The following is a 12,581-nucleotide window of genomic DNA, read 5'->3' as shown; positions in this document are numbered from 1 at the left end:
AAAAGTGAAGAAAGGTCTGCTGTCATAAGGCCAATTGCTGAAACAAATGGGCAGCAAACAGAGCATGCATCAAAATCAGATTTTCAGCACTTAGAAGATGATGAGAATGGTCTTTGGACCATGGATTTTGATGGCGCAGTGGGCAGCGATGGTGCTAGTATAGGTGTGTGGATTCGAAGCCCATTTTCAGCCCAAAATCAAGTCCCAAGCAAGGTACGGGTATGTTCTTATAAATTGGCATTTGATTGTTCAAATAATGAGGCAGAATATGAAGCTCTTATTGCTGGTCTGAAAATCCTTCGGAAGTTGAAGGCAAAGAAAATAGCGGTATATGGCGACTCCGAGTTGGTTATCAAGCAAGTGAAAAGTGAATTTCAGGCCAAACATCCTCGTATGCGAGCATATCGAAATGCTGTCCTGGATATCTTAAAGAGGTTTTCTGAACATACTTTGACATGTGTACTCCGGATTCAAAATGGTGTTGCGGATGCATTGGCTAAGGCAGCAAGTAATCTGAAAATACCTATGAATTCCAGCAATAAGTTTGAGATATATGTGAAGCATCGTCCTACAGTTCCAGATAATCAAAGGTGTTGGCAAGTTTTCCAAGATGACGAAGAAATCAAAGATTTTCTGCAAGTTGAGGGTAAATTCGAAGACATTTCAATAGACACGGAAGCTGAAGGAGTAAATCAGATGGATGTATTGCAGCTCAAGGACAATTACATTCCTAAAGGATTGAGTCCTTTGGAAGAATTGTTCGATCAAGATGATGTGGCCCGCAAGCCAACTTTGAGGCCAACGGATGAAGGAGTTGAAGATGTGAATCTTGGGGCAGCTGAAAATCCAAAGATGGTGAAGCTCTCAAAAGCATTGCCGCCTAAGGTAAAGAAAGAGTATATCAGGTTATTGTCTATGTATTCTAATGTTTTTGCATGGGACTATTCAGATTTGAAAACTTATGACACAAGTATCATTCAGCATACCATTCCCATAAAGCCACATCAAAAGCCTTTCTGACAAAAGTTGAGAAGAATTAATACTAAATTGCTGCCATTGATTGAGAAGGAAGTCAACAGGTTGTATAAGTCTGGAATCACAGTGCCAATCCGGTTTTCTGATTGGATTTCCAACTTAGTGCCCGTGAGAAAGAAGACCGGTGAAATTCGCTTATGCATAGATTTTAGAAATCTGAACAAGGTGTCATTAAAGGATAATTATCCGCTGCCCAAGATGGACCACATATTGCAGCGGGTAGTGGGGGCATCAAGGATGTCATTGCTTGATGGTTACTCCGGGTATAATCAGATTTTGGTGCACGAAGATGACCGTGACAAGACAGCATTTACTACTCCATGGGGTACATTTCATTATGCCAAGATGCCATTTGGATTGAAGAACGCGGGTGCCACATTTCAGCGGGCAATGGACATGGCTTTTGCAAATGAGAAAGATGTCTTTTTAGTTATTTATCTTGATGATCTGACCGTGTTTTCTAAATCAGATGAAGAGCATTTGTTTCATTTGACTAAGGTGTTTCAAAAGTGCAGAAAATATGGCATCTCATTGAATCCGAAGAAGAGTCTTTTTGCTATGAGCGAAGGCAAGTTGCTGGGTCATATTATTTCTAAAGATGGCATTCGTATAGATCCCGCACGAGTGGAAGCAATTCAGCAGTTGGAGCAGCCCCGTAGCAAGAAAGAAATTCAGTCCTTCAATGGTAAATTGAATTTTCTGCGTCGTTTCATCCCCAATCTTGCCGAACATCTTAGAGAGATAACCAATATGCTCAAGAAGGACAACGAGCTCAAATGGACCGAAGAAGCGGTGAAGTCTTTTAATTTGATAAAGGTAATCTTATCTTCAGCCCCAACTTTGATCAGCCCAGATTGTACGCAGGATTTTATTTTGTTTTCATTTGCTTCCGAGCATACGTTGGCAGCCGTGTTGATGCAACAAAGGGATGGAGTTGAGAGGCCCATAGCTTTTTTTAGCCGTATCATAAGAGACGGAGCGCTGAATTATAATATCATTGAGAAGCAAGCACTGGCGTTGATCAAGGCTTTGAAAGATTTCCGGGTATACATATTGAATTCTCATATTTTGGCATATGTCCCTAATGCAGCTGTGAAGGATGTTTTAGTACAAACGGAACCGGAAGGAAGAAGGGGTAAGTGGATCGCTGCACTATTAGAATATGATGTAGAAATTAAGCCTACCAAGTTGATTAAAGGTCAAGGTCTTGCTAAGTTGATGGCTGAAACAAACCTTCACGTCCTTGATATCAATTTGATTGCTGCCTTGTCCGATGAAGATAAAGAAAATTTAGTTCTACAGGTATCCGATATCTTTGTGTCTTCTCCTTGGTATGCTGATATAGTTTATGTGCTTCAAAATTTGTCTTCACCCCCTGGAATGCCTAGAAACAAAGCTAGAACATTGAAACTAAAGGCTGCCAAATTTTGCATTATCAAATCTACACTTTATTGGAAAGATCCCGGTGGCATTTTGCTGAACTGTTTGGTCGAAGAGGAAGCTAAGACAACAGTAGATGATTTCCATAAAGGTGACTGTGGGGGTCACTTATTTTGGAAGACCACGGCTAATAAGATTTTGAGAGCTGGTTTCTATTGGCCTTCTTTATTTTCTGATGTGTATAAAGCGGTAAAGAGTTGTCATGAATGTCAAATTTTTCAAGGAAAGCAGAAGTTACAGCCATTGCCTCTCAAGCCGGTTGAAATCAGTGCACCATTTCAGCAATGGGGCTTGGATTTTATTGGTGAAATCCACCCAGCATCTTCCGGGCAGCATCGATGGATCTTGACCGCCACAGATTACTTCACGAAATGGATTGAAGCCATTCCCACCCGGCAAGCCACGGATTCGGTAATTATTTCTTTTCTTGAAAGTAATATCTTGTCACGTTTCGGCTGTCCACATAAGTTGATTACAGATAATGCAGCAGCATTCAAATCGAAGAAGTTGGTAGATTTTTGCTATAAATGTAACATCAGCTTGGGGCATTCGACCGCCTATCATCCGCAAGGTAATGGGCTGGCTGAATCTTCGAACAAATCTCTAGTGAACATTATAAAGAAATTGCTGGAAATAAATAAGAAGAGCTGGCACAAGAAGCTAATAAATGCATTATGGGCTGATCGGGTAAGTCAAAAGAAATCAATTGGTATGTCACCTTTTGAACTGGTTTATGGAGTAGATGCAGTGTTTCCGACTTCACTTAGTGTCCCAGTAGCTAAATTGTTTCAAGAAGCTGGTGGTGAGGAGGATCCTATGCAACGACGGATCAGTCAAATGATTCATTTACAGCAGACACGAGAAGAGGTTCACCAGAATTCCCTTAAGTTGCAGGAGCGCATAAAGAAAATTTATGACAAAAAGGCCAAAGCAGATGATTTTCAGATTGATGATGTTGTGTTGAGATGGGATGCCCGCAATGAAGACAAAGGGAAGCATGGAAAATTTGACAACTTGTGGAAAGGTCCCTACAAAATTGCAGCATACCGTGGTCCAAATGCTTTTCTTCTCAAAGAAATGAACGGTGATGAATGTCTTGGTGGGTCGGTGAATGGCCGGCTGCTCAAAAGGTATCATGCTTGAGCATTTTCTGCTCTCATCATTCTCATTGTAATTACCATTTCATTTTCATTCTGCAACAAGTGTGAAACTGATCTCCCATCTTCAGTTTGGGGCCCGCGGTGAAGGCTATAATTCTGAAAATGGTGATTAGTTGGTATGAGTTTTTAGAGTTATTTCAGTCAGTTTATTTTCTGCATAGAGTGAGTTAGTTAGTGTCAAATTTAGTCTAGGACTTCAGTCACTTGTCCAAGTCAATTAAAGTTGTTTCAAATTTGGTCACATGTGTATAAGTTGACTCCATTGCCTAATGAATAAAGCACTAGTCTGCTCTCCCAGAGGTCTAAGGTTCTTGGTACCTCCAAGGAGCTACCATCCCCATTGGAGCCAATGTTAGAGTCGGTCTTAAGCCCTCCATCAGCGATAAAAAATCTTTGCATTTACATATGTAGGTGTCTCATCAGTGTCAATTTTTGCATCCCGTTAGGCATGCCATAAACTTGATGGAGGAGCTGGTGTGTTGTACCCCTCTTGGCATTGTTGGTTCAGGTCATTTCAGTCATTAAGCTCTTTCAAGCTTGTCTTATCTTGTCTTGAGGTCAATTTCCTAGGTCTAGGGTTTTGGTCAAATATGTTTACAGGGTCATGTGTCTGAAAAGTCAATGAGTATTCAGCAAGCCAGAGGGATGATTGTAAAAGTGTTTCTTCAAGATTTCTTATCTGGTACAGTTAATCTTCACCTTGGATTTAAAAACTCTGTTTTTCAAGCCAAGGTCATTTTCCAAGTTTGAAATAAGTGATGAAATTTCAAAAGTCTTCAGCGAACAAAATGCAACCCTGGTCCCCTTGCCAAGATCCCTCAGATGATCTACTTGCAAAAAGAATCAAGTCAAAGCACTCAATGAGTCAAATTCAGGACAAAAGAAACCAAAAAGTCAGTGTTATAAAGTGTCAAAGAGAAAACATTAGAAAGTGGGTTTGTGAATGAAATTTTTTCAAATGAAACTTATAAAACCCCAAATTCCCTCCTATCACTCTCATTGTGCATCCTAGACGCTTGCAAGAGAGGTTTGAGAGAGTGATTGAGAGAAAGGAGCGAATAGAGAGCCAGTTCGGGCATTGGACTGGTGCGCGACCCGTCAGGCCAGGTGTGTGACCCGTCAGTTGCGCGCGACCCGTCAGAGGGTCTTCCACAGTGTGAAAATACAACGGGCATGACCCGTCAGAGGTGCGCGACCCGTTGGGCGTGGTGCGCGACCCGTCGAGATGTCTCCCTGCAAAACAATTTTAAATTTGCTCAAACGCTCTCCAAGCCACAAATTTGTTTGAGCATAGAATTCAGCACTTTTTACAGGCAGAGACAGCAGTACAGTTTGTCCACTTTGCTCCTAAACTATGTCAGAAACCGAAACTTACAAGCAAAGTGATGACCATTCATCATCTGCAGAGGTTGAGGTACAAAGGAGGCCTCGTAAGGGTGGTAAGGGTGGACATCATAAGCGAGAGGAGCCCACTTCTTTAGCAGAGTTACAGGCCTGTCCTATGGCAATCACTTGTTTTCAGTACATGTCTTGTTATGAGTTCTGTGAGAGGATTTCTCGGATTCAGCACCACAGAGAGTTGGCCCGCCTTTTTGTTTTACACCTCCATGATGGACATGTCAATCTTGCAGGGGTGAACTTTACATTGACACCCGAGGTGATCTCATATGCTACAGGGATACCTAATGTTGGTGAGGTGTGGAATAAGCGCAAGATGCTAGATATTGTTCACTTTGAGCCTTATGTCTGGCCACCATTCATAAGACATTTGGCGGGTGTTTTTCCATTCATATTTCTCCGGAGCGAGTATGCTCCCATCATGAGGCTTATTATGCACTATTTTACCTGTGAGGGAAGATTTTCACAGTTGTACTCATATCACATTCGCCTTTTGATGCACTTCACCCGAGTGAGGATGATGAACATCCCTGTTTTCTTCTTTCGGAACATTCAGAGGATGGTGCCCATGTTGCAGAGGAAGACCCCGGCACAGCAATACAGGAGCCTACATCATTATGGTTTGATTCAGCTAGTAGTATTGCATCAGTTGACTCAGCAGGGCATCTCATGGGAGGAGTTCATCTCTCGTGAGTTTTTCACAGCGCCATCACAGCCACATCCTGAGGTTGTTCATGAGGAGGGAGGACCATCACACCGGCATCACATCCCTATCACTAGACATGTTAGTTTCTCATCTCAGCTCACTTATCAGAGAGGCCAGAGGGCCTTGTTTGCAGCAGCTCGGCGAGTACTATCTCCACAGCAGGTGGAAGGGGTCTCGCCTTCATCTTCAGCTCAACGAGTGTTATCTCCACATTAGGTGGAAGGGGCCTCGCTTTCTTCACCAGCACAGGTACCAGAGAGGGGCAAAGATCCCATGCTTGATGAGGGTCCATCAGGAGTTCCCGATGTTGAGTTTGTTGATCTTGAGACCAGTTCTCCTAGCCAGGAGGCAAAGGAGATCATTCAGCATCTCAGAGCTGAAAATGATGCTTTACAGAGGAGATTTGAGGGTGCCCAATGGACCATCACTTACCTGGAGCAACGCAACAAACAGTTGGAGGAGGAGAAAGCACTTGATGAGCTATGGAGGATTCGTAGTGATCGAACCTTAAACCGTAGAAGACCCGGTGACCCATTGCCTGCTGACCGAGAGTCTATGCTTATCCAGGAGAACGCACACTTGGAGAGGCTGTTGGCTAAGGCCAACCAAGATAAAAAGTTGCTGAGGAACATGAAAAACCATTACTGGGCAAGAATGCATGTGTGCAAGGCCAAAATGAAGATGTTTCAAAGGCGGTTGTCCGAGGCCCTAAAAGGGAAGAAGAAGACCAATCCACTCCGTATCTTGGCTGAGGCTTCACTCAAAGATCATGGCACTCAATAGCCTAGCCACAGCTCAAATCCCAAATTTTTTTGAGAATTTTGGGTAATTTTGGCATTTTTTGGTAATTTACAGGTTTTGGCTCTTTAACGGGTCTCACCCCCCGTGAGACCCTTTGTCATGGCAACTCCTTTTCACAAAAACTCAGCATTTCCTGATTTTTTATGCAAAGTTACATATGCCCATGGATGGACTTGAGTTTTTATGGAGTTTTGGGCCTCCAGAAGGTCAAAATACATGCAAAATTTGACTTTCTGCCACTTTTTTGAACTGTAGAAAGCTATCTTGGGAGAATTGGTTTTTGATAGGGCAAATGAACTCCAAATTCAAAAATTCTAGTTGGGTTGGAAAGTAGACTCACAGACTTTTCCAACAAGCTCACTTTTGCTCAATTTGGCCACCTGCAAGTACCCCAAACAGAGCTCCAAAGGGGCGCGACCTGTCAGGCAGGGGGGCGCGACCTGTTAGGCAGTTTTTTGCCAGATTGCACTGTACAGCCCAGAAAATGCAGATTTGACTCAGTTTGACCTTTTGGGGTTGAAGATGATTATATTTGATGTAATTTTTGTAACTCTAAGACACTTTTACTCTTGTTTAACACTTCTAGAAGATTCATTCATGTAATGGGTAAATATGTAATGTATGAATTGGTTTCCAAGTTTATAGAGGCAAGTTGTTTTGACTGCCTAGTTTGTAGTGCTTAGTTTAGAAGTGGTTGAAACAGCTCCTAGGATAGTGAGATCGACCCATGGAGGCAGGGAAAGAGGATAGATCATCTATATTATGTACTTTCTTGCTCATTTTCATGGTTGGACTCTTGAGGGAGAAGCTATCATTGTATTATTTCACTGTATCTCTACAATTTTTGGCTAAGGAAGACCAGGGTTTTGCAGTCCTCTTTGGGATTCTTGTGGACTCATGTGTTGATGGTGTGTTTCTTAATTTTCTTGTAAGTGTGTTTATGTGATTCATCTCCTTTCTTTCCTTCTGCATATTAAACAAATGAAGTGTTAAAGTAAGAATTCATGCTTGCCATGCTCTGCTTTTAAATTTGTTTAATTTCAATGTTTTCTACTGTCTAAAGGGAATTCAAAGTCATTATTTTCTCTCTTTAGCTCGTCATCTTTCATTCCTGATCATCCATCTCAATTTAAGGCATCAATACTGTTTCCTACCTCGCCCCAAAGAACCCCCTGCAGAAACTGTGTCAAATCCCCGCACCCAAAATTGCAATTCCTCAAATTGCCACCAAAAACCCAAAAAACCCCAAATCAACCTTTTAAATCAGTTTACTAGCCTAATATCAGTGTTACCTTGTTGGTCATCTCATCCCATTGAAGATCTGCTGAGATTGACCAGAGAGAGCCTTCTCCTGCCCCGTAGGGCTAGCTACGAGGCTAAATGGTTTGATGTAGCCTTGAGGTTTACCTTTCTCAGCCTGAGGCGAAATTTCAAGCGCTAACAGGATACATCGGTGATGCAGCTCATCGTCCATTTAATGAAGCCAAAGGGGAAACCAAGATGAGTTAGCAGCAGCCTTAAATACAGCCAGTTTGTTCTGTCAAATGCCTTAGAGAGATCCACTTTAAGAATCATTCCTTTCTGTTTTTTGATCTGCAGGGAGTGCATAAGTTCTTGAGCAGTGGCGATGGCTTCATGGATCTGTCTTTGATGCAAGAAAGCGAATTGTTCGGAGGATATGTGATGCGAGAGGATGGGCTTGAGGCGATTGGCGATTATTTTGGCAATGATCTTATAGAGGCAGTTGCAAAGTGAGATGGGGCGGAAGTCATCGAAGGAGGACGGGGCATCGGATTTAGGAATAAGGGCGATGAAGGTGGATTTGATAGCTGAGGATATCCTACCTCTCCTCCTACTATCTTCCACAATCTTCAGAAGGTCATTCCCCAAGATGTCGAAGAAAGCGATGTAGAATTCTATGGTCCACCCATCTGGGCCAGGGCTCTTATCTTTCTTAAACCATTTTAGTGTAGCTTCCAGTTCCTCCATGGTTACTTCCTTCTGAAGCTCATCCGACTCATCTTGATCAACATATCTGGGAAAGAGTTCAGCTACTCTCATAATTTCCATAATATTAATGTCTCCAGGAGCGGAATAAATGCCTCTAAAGTGCTCAGTTGCCAGTCTGGCCAGGTTCTGTTGTGATGTAACAGTGTGGCCTTGATTATCCTTTAATTCCCAAATAGTGTTGATGGCTTTGCGCCCATTGGCGAATTTGTGATAAAATTTAGAGTTATTGTCTCCCTCAGAGAGCCAGATAGCCCTGCTCCTCAGCCTCCAACTTTCTTCCCTTTCTTTCAGAATTTGAGAGCGTTTTGCGATGAGAGAGGTGTACAGTTCCTTGCTCTCCTGTGTGGGGAAAGTCCCAGATGATGTTTCCTCAAACTCCGCAATGACCTGTTCCGCCTCTTTCAGAGTGTGATTATCTTGGATTCGCTTTTGGTGAGCCCAAGTTTTGGTGATCTGCTTGAGTTCAATAAGTTTTCTGACAAAACCCGCAGAGAGTTCCTCCTCTTCCCTGATGGGATTGTTCTGCCAGTAATTTTGGACCAGCTGAATATACGAGGGGTCCAGAAGCCAAGAAGCATTAAATTTGAAGGGGCTCTTGATTTTGTGATTAAGGTCTTCAGCCTCTAGGAAGATAGGCCTGTGATCGGATATGCCACCGGATCCGACCCATTGGCGGAATCTGGGGAGGCTGTTATACAGGGTTTCCTTAATAAGAAAACGATCGAGCCTCCTGGCCAAACTCTGATCCCCACTCCTATTATTTGCCCAGGTGTATTGTAAACGAGCAGATGGAATGTCTACCCAGTGATGATCCTCCAATAAGGTGGAGAGGGTATCGGAGAGGGAGTCGACCTGTGCCATATGCCCCCATGATTCGCAGAAGCCCAGGGAAAAATTCAAATCCCCTCCCAATATGATGTTATCAGCTTGTAGAAGTTCAGATTCCATTAGAGATCTCCAGTAGTTGGCACGGTCAGTGCAGGGGCCGTAGATGTTGATGATGCGCATATCTCTTTCCATAGAGTGGACAAAAATGTCAAGGCCAATGAATCCCCTGCCTCCCCAGAGATTTCGTATATCCACAGCCCTGTTGGAGACCCCGATAGCCAATCCACCGGATCGCCCAGACGCATCCAGAGCATGGATGGTCCAGTTAGGGAGCCAGGAGGAGAGGGTATGTATAAGGGGTTCAGCCAAGCAGAGGGTTTCTTGCAGGAAAATTATGTCCAGTTGAGTCGAATTAAGCAACCTCCTGAGCGCTAGTTTTTTGGATGAGCTAGCAAACCCTCGGCAGTTAAATGATAGAACCTTCATGAGGGGAGGGGAAGAGGGCCATCCTTTGCTCTAAGCGCCCTAAAGATAGTCTGTTGTCGCCCGAGGGCGACCTCTTCATCGGCAGTGTGCCTAGCTTTGGTGATGCGGGAGGGTCGACCCCGGGAGGTCTTAAGTGAGGAGGGGACACTCACAGAGTCGAGACCAACAGCGTCAGGACCCTTGTCCCTCGCCCGGGATCGCAGCGAGTACCGAGGAGATGTCTGAGACGATCGAATGGAAAGGGAAGCGAGGGTCGATGTGATCAATAGAGGAGGGGCCAACGGAGGAGGGAGTGGTAGGGAGCAAGTGAGGGGAGAGTGAGAGGGGGTGAAATGTGGAGCGGGAGATGATAATGTGGGAAGAGGATCAGAGCAAGGAGGGAGAGGTGATATGCCCAATGCAGTGCAAGATGCATGAGATATCAAAGAGGGGGGAGATGAAGACATACCCGAGTTCGCTGCGTCCTCTTGCTGTGGCGCTGATAGCACAGGAGCTGTTGAAGTTGTAGGAGGTGCGACTGGGACTGTGTCAGTATCAGCGGCCGCAGGAGAGCTCTGTGGGACACCATCTTCCTGTTCGTGCAATTGAGGCTCTGGATGCTGATCAGGTTGCTGTATAGGGGAGGTGTCCTGGGGAGGGTCGACTCCAACTTCATTGCCTTTCCTAGGCCCTTTCCGGAGGAGAGGGCAGTCCCTGTAGAGATGCCCTACTTTGTGGCACCTGCGGCATCGATAGGGAATGCCCTCGTAATCAATGATCTGTCTGCGAGCTGAGTCTCTCCACTGTATAGTAATGTGCTCATAAAGCCCGCCTCTGGTGTCCATGTTGACGAGGATCCTGGCATAAGCCATCATGCCAGTCTGATGATAGGATTTATCATAGCCCATGAATGTGCCAAGTGCATTACCAATACGTTTGAATATATCTTCAGACCAGTATTGGAGAGGTAATCCTGGGAGCCTAATCCAAACTGGTCCAATACCTATCTGCTCTGTCTCAGGGTCGAATAAGGGTGTCCATCTCTTAAGGAGCACAGGGGCATGCTCAAAATGCCAGTAGGAGGACAAGACCCAATTTGTGTGGTCAGCACGAGCAAACCTCAGTGCGAACCATCCCCTCACGAATGTCTGCACATGAGGGATGTTCACCAAATGATGCCCCCAAACTTCAGTTGCCCAGGTCTTCAATTGTGCCGCCGTGTAGCTGCGCCCCCTGATGCGACCAACCAAGACCCGATCTGCAAAGTCCATCGTTTCTCCCCACCGAATATCCTCTTCCAGTCTGAGAAAAATATCGTCCTCCTTGGATTTGAAGCACTTATATTTCCGTTTAGGGCCGCGCGGAGGTGGGGGGTTCTGAGGCTGACCAGGAGGCGGAGCGGTAGCATTCAAAGGGGCCGAGATCTGATGAGAGACAGGGATTCCGGAGCCAGAAACAAAAGGGGGGCCCGAGAGCGGGGGTACGGCAGTGAAGCTACCGGAGAAATGACCAAGGGAGACCGCGGGTCCGGCGGAGGAGGAAGGCAGAGAAGGGTTATGCGGCGGTCGAGAAAATGAGCCAGCTTCCGGGAGGTCTAAACCAGGGTTAGGGTTTAGGCAACCGGAGACAAAACCGAGGGTTGCCGGAGAGTGAGGCGGCGTGGAGAGGGCTGGCCAGGTAGGAGGTTCATCCGGAAGGACCACAGGCTGAGCCCTCGACGATTCACCGAAGGAAAACTGTGAGAAATTTCCGGGGAATTCAGAGTTGAACATACCTTCTGAGGTGGCATATGGAGATCGCCAGATGGGGACCCCTTCCAATGGGTCAGCAGAATAATCAACAGCCTCCAGATCCTCCATGGCCAGCTGCACCTCGGGACGGCGGACACCTTGTGGAGTAGAGAATCCCGGGGAAAAAGACAGGTTGCAGTTACAGTTGACGGACCGTGCAAGGTAAAAAATGTAAACCGTCACAGGTAGAAACGGAAGTCACGGCACAGTGTTCCCCCGGCGCGGAGCTTCGAAACCAACAGAGGCAGTGTAACGGAGGAGGGTAGGCGATGACTGCGGTAGCGGCGAGAGTAAACGGAGGGCGACGCGGTTACTGCAGCTTCAGGGTTCAGTAAAAACCCTAACCAAACCCCTCGCGCGCAATAACCTGACCCGACATCTTCAGAGCTCCCTACTCGTCTATCATAAATAATACATTTCATTTTGAGAAATATAGAAATTATTAAAAAATGTAATAGTTAGCTAAATTATTATTTTACAGTACTTAGATTGCATAAATTTTAATGTATTGGTTCTTGAAATACACCTTGAAATACCCATTTTTCATCGAAAAAGATTTTAATCATATTTATTTTCAAAGTCTTTGATATAATGGTTAGTTAAATTCTAATTTTATATTGTTGAAATGACATTTTTAATATCAGTTTTGCCAAGTACTTTATTCATTTTGAAATGTCATAAGGTAATTAATGCAGATGTAATTTTTATATATATATTTTTTACCATACATTGGAATCTAGTTATGTAAGTCATGGTCAAACTAGTGAATTTTTCCTAAATTCAAATAAAATTTAATTGAAATATCTTTAATTTTTTATGCATTCAAAAACACATTATTGAAAAAATATATATCATAATTTTGTTAAAAATTATATCACCTAAAATTAATAAGGTCATTGTGTCTTTATTAAAATAAAACATTACAATGTCAATATTTTCTTAATTTGT

Source organism: Pinus tabuliformis, chromosome J (assembly GCF_031772625.1).
Source record: "Pinus tabuliformis cultivar Carrire ecotype Pingquan chromosome J, CPIR1, whole genome shotgun sequence".
In the NCBI taxonomy this organism is placed as follows: Eukaryota; Viridiplantae; Streptophyta; class Pinopsida; order Pinales; family Pinaceae; genus Pinus; species Pinus tabuliformis.
The sequence above is the reverse complement of the archived record's forward strand: the minus strand, read 5'-3'. Positions refer to the sequence as shown.